This window comes from Fukomys damarensis, unplaced genomic scaffold, assembly GCF_012274545.1.
Source record: "Fukomys damarensis isolate Sample0158 unplaced genomic scaffold, DMR_v1.0_HiC HiC_scaffold_10, whole genome shotgun sequence".
NCBI classification, from domain to species: Eukaryota; Metazoa; Chordata; class Mammalia; order Rodentia; family Bathyergidae; genus Fukomys; species Fukomys damarensis.
The window spans coordinates 38,737,299-38,742,184 of record NW_022900922.1 but is presented as its reverse complement, the minus strand read 5'-3'; the positions used below and the strand labels follow the sequence as shown (position 1 = coordinate 38,742,184).

The 4,886-nt window shown below is 42.0% G+C and overlaps 1 pseudogene; it reads right to left on the bottom strand.

Annotated features, from left to right (window-relative positions):
* Positions 1–373: 373 nt before the first annotated feature.
* LOC104861344 lies at positions 374–1,828 on the bottom strand (annotated as a pseudogene).
* Positions 1,829–4,886: the final 3,058 nt, after the last annotated feature.

The following is a 4,886-nucleotide window of genomic DNA, read 5'->3' as shown; positions in this document are numbered from 1 at the left end:
GGCAAACTTCTTTAGCACGTACGTTCACGATGGGACCATAATTCATGTCTCTGCTCAGCAGCTCGGAACCACCAGGGGTATGTGCATGACTGTCCATCAGGCCTCAGGGGATAGTCCTGCGGGGTGGTACAGGCTGCTGAGCAGGACAGTCACACATGTATCGCCAGTGGTTCCAGCCGGCAGAAATGTGTTAACAAACATAAAAAGTCTACCTATCTCTAAAAAATGTTTTGAGGAGTGTTTAGGAAAATCAGATCTAGACACAATCCACTAAGGTGCCTGTAAACATGGCTATGAATATCTTGGTACTGCCATTCTTGTTTCAGTTTTGTAAAAGCTTTTTAAAAATCCAGTTTCAGAACATAAATATTATCTACAGAAAGCTGCTGAGAATTCCCCTGTCTGCAGCCCATAGCCTCAAATTGCTGCATGGCAGGCCCTTCAGAGCCAGGATGGCCTTGGCCTGCCTTGTTGGCAATGGCTTCACCCACTGCCAGTTTAAACTCGCCAGTGATACTTTCCAGCATTTAGCAGCTTTTCCTCTGTAATCTTCTAATTCCTTTACTAGTTGTTTTATCTTCACTTCAGCAGCTTTACTAAACAAAGCTGTGTGGTTCCCACTTGATTCAGAATAAACTTGTGTCGGACAATTGAGCCTTGTGCTGTCAATGTCTTACACCAGCTTTAATATAGTAAACAGATACCGTCCATTTGCATATGCAGTTTGTACGACACCAATATTTGAATTTTCTCCAGTCTCCAACAGGAACTCTTTAAAGAAACCACTAATTAATGTTACTATCTTGTCTCCATCTATGTGATGAAACTATCTGCATCCCAGTAGTAATGCACAATTCTGTCCCCTTCTCCATGGTAGGAAGGGCATTTTTTATTAGACTTCATTTCCATTCCCTCTGGAGGTTTTTGGTGACTTTTCACAAAGACAGCCTCATAAATGATTGAGCTTTCCTTTGGACTCATATTAAACAGTGGAATTGACAGTCCCTGTGTTCTGCTTCCTTTAGCTTCAAAGTCCCATACCAGTGGTGGCAAACCTATGGCACACATGCTAAAGCAGCTGTTTGTTGTTAATGGAAGGTCTGAAAGGTTTTCCATCCCTGCCTTATACCATTTGTGCAGTCAGCCTTAAGTGATATGTGTTCATCTCCACTGCAGGAAGCCTGTTGAGTGAGTTCCATAAAAGCCTGAGACTTTCTGGTAGTGCCTTCCACAGTTGCTTTTCCATCTCAGCTGCTGGTGTCTTGATAGTACACCATGTAGTGCAGGCGAGGTGTTAAGCTATAATTATGGAATCCAACCCCTGAAATAGTCACTGCATCTGTTACAGACTGTGGAAGCTCCTCACCACTGGGCCTGGTGTCTCCCAACAACTGCAGAACATCCTGCTGAAGATCCACACCCATGCGTGTCAGTAAGCACTGTGTGTATCTCATTCCACTGCACCTGCCAGACATGTGGCACTGCCAACATTTCACCCAAAGGATTGACCTGAGGACACCACTGTCTGCCTTGGACTGTGTGATGCCTTGACCACGGCTCCTATGGTGGGTTTTGTCAATTTTGACCTCAGGACAGCTAATAATACCATGTAGTGCAGAATATGATCAAAATATTCTGCCTTTGTTCAAAACCCTGCAGTCCTATAATGAAGAATGCATCCAAGGAGTGTGGCCGGTGATGTTGAGTGTATTGCACCTAGATCCCTTCTTTTTCTGGATGTGAGCATTTGGGAGAATTGTAAATATTTAGATATATTAGATACAAATTCTTTATCAGGTATAAAATTTGAAAGTATGATTGCCATACATTGTTGTTTCAGTATCTTGATAGTGTCCTTTGAGGCACAAAAGTTTTTGATGAAGTCCAGTTTACCTATTTTGCCTTTTTGTTGCTCATACTTTAGGTGTTATATCTAAGAATCCAAAATGATGACTTAGCCCCATCTGCTCTTCTGGGAGCTTTGCAGTTTTAGTCTTAGGTGAGCTCTTTGGCCCACTGAGTCAATCCTTTTACCTCTGTGATATGAGGTAAGCATTAAACTTCATTTTTTTCTGTGAGCCCAGCACCATTACTGAAAAGAAGATTCTTTGCCTGTTGAATGGTCTTGAAACTCTTGGCAAACTCATGTGGACTTAGACCTTTGGAAATGTTTGGGGCCTCCCAATTACATTCCAGGCTTCAGATATTTATTCTTAGTCCATTCAGTACAGTGTTGTTTTAACTTGCTTCTTAGTAAGTTTTGAAACCAGGAACTGTGAGTCCTTCCATTTTATTCTCCTTTTTCAGTGGTTTCATGCAATTTCATATAAACTTTAGATTTAGCTTTTAATTTCTACAAAGAAGCCTGCTGGGATTGAGCTCAGCACCCTGAGCCTGCAAGGCAGGCACAGCACCACTGAGCTAAATCCCCTGCCCAAGAATATGTTTGTTGAAATTTAATAGCTTTGCTAATTTGGATTTCATAATATCTGACCCTTTAGCTTTCTTTTATCAGTGTCACCAGCATCTCTGTATATAGCTGTCATTTGCAGGATCCTGTTTGCCTCAGATTTTACACCTGGTGATATTCCAATCTACCTCCTCCCCAACTTATTCATACCTGTGCTTTCAGCTGGAGGTGTCATTCACCCTTTACCTTTTTTATTCTGGCCATTTTCTCTCATTCTACTGTCCCTGTTCAGGTGCCAACTGCCACAGCCCATGTGGCTGAAGGGTTAAAAGAGTGAGAAACCAGGGTGAGAAATTAAGAAACTGAAAGAGTAAGACAAAGACAAAAAGGACAGTAAAGTTCACATAGCTGAGGCCAGGTGGAAACTCCTTATCCTGATGAGACAAAAAGCTTGGCTTGCATTCTCAGCACCTTGATTTGTAGTAGATAAGAAACTTGAAGGGGATGCCTGACTGGAACAGGGAGAATGGCTAGGGTCTGCAGGAGACAATGCTTGATGTTTCTCTTGGGAATGGGCGGGGAGGAAGACAGTTCTCTTCCTGGCCAGGCCTTGCTCCACCCTGCCCTCTTGTCACCTGTTCCCCTCCATCTTCAGGAGGAGGCGAGTTAGACCTGGCCATAGTGATCCACAGCGCTGCACTCCCAGCAAATGGAAGCTATGATTTTGATGGGGCAGCACTGGAACTCTACAGCATTGTGTGTGTGTGGGGGGGGCATTACCAGCTTGAAATTAACTGCTCTGATTTGGGAACATAAAATATTCTATTTATTAAGATTTTCTTTAATTCCCCTCATCAGTATTTGTAGTTTTTCCAGAGTATGAGTTTTGCATTTCTTTCATAAAGACATTCCTAAGTATTTTTATTGGTTTTGATGTTTTCATAAATGGAATTGTGTTCTGACTTTCATTTTTGGATTGTTTATTGTAAGTATATAGGAGTACAATAGATTTTTGTGTTTTGTTCTTGTGTCCTGCAATCTTGCTGAACTAGTTTAGAAGCTCTAAGAGTTTGAATAGATTATTTGGGGTTTTCTATACATAAGATCATATCAACTGCAAAGACAGGCAGCAGTTTTGCTTTCTCTCCTTTCCAGTTCACATGCCTTTCATTTCTTTCTCCTGCTGGCTTACCCTGACTCAAAGCTCCAGGACAGTGCTGACTGATGTTCAAGGGTGGACCTCCTGCATGGCTTCTAATGTTAGAGGGAAAGTGTGTAGACTTTCACTAAGTGTGACAGGGTTGCTAACTGTGTAAGTGCTTTATTAGGGTTGAAGAAATTCCCTTCCATTTGTAGTTTGTGGAGAGTTTTCATCATGAAAGAATGTTGGATTTTGTCAAATGCTTTTCTTCAGCTATTGAGATAACTGTGATTTTTGTTTTTTACTTAAATGACATATTTGTATCACATTAATTGGTTTCTGAATGTTAAAAACTCTTTCATTTCTGAGATTAAATCCCACCTAATTGTGGTACCTAGTTATTTTTATATGTTGTTAGATTCAGTTTGATAGTATTTTGTCGAGGGTTTCCACATTCATGAGACATTATATGTAGTTTTCTTGTGCTGGCTTTGGTATAAGAATGCTGGTACTGGCCTCATGGAACTGATGTAAGTTAATTGATAGAAGTTCTTTGAATGGTGGAATTCAACAGTAAAACCACCTAGGTTGTATTTCTGTTGCAGGTAGCTTTTTTACTACTAGTTCATCTCTACATGTTCAGATTGTCTGTTTCCTCTTGAGTCAGTTTCAGTAGTTGACATATTTATAGGAATTTGCTCATTTCATCTAAGTTTTCTAACTTTTGTTCACTTATGGTTTAAAGGTTCCCCCTGTGTTCTCATGGTTTTATAGCACATTTCCTTTTAGTGATAAATAGTATTGTTTTATGGATGTGCCAGTTAGTTTATGCATTCACCTGTTGTTTAGCTTTCCTGTGGCTGTTTTCATTTGCGATTTGTAAATGCATATGTACTCATGTGTTTCATGTATTATGAACATGTATGCAAACTGCTTTCCATTTATGGATCCTGTTTGGTAGGATATCCTGTTCAGGTCTTTGTTCATTAATTGTAGTTTTTTACTCACTGTGAATGTGAGCACGTGCTTTGCGAACATTTTCTCCCAGTCAGCGGCTTGTGTCTTCTGTCTCGTAGTAGGTAAGAGATCACGAAATGGCTCAGGGCAGGGACTATCCTGCAGAGGGAAGGCTCGGCCATGTGAGTAGAGGTGAAGTCCTTTTGACCATCTCAGAGGACGGCGAGGGAGACGGGGAGGCTACAGAGGCTGGGGCCAGAGTGCCGATCGCCCGTCTCGCGCCCCTCCACCCCACGCGGCGCCCTGGTCCCAACGGTCCCCTAGCCGGTTCCGCAGACTCTAGGAGAGCAGCGCCCGAAACCCTCGCTCCGCCATGGG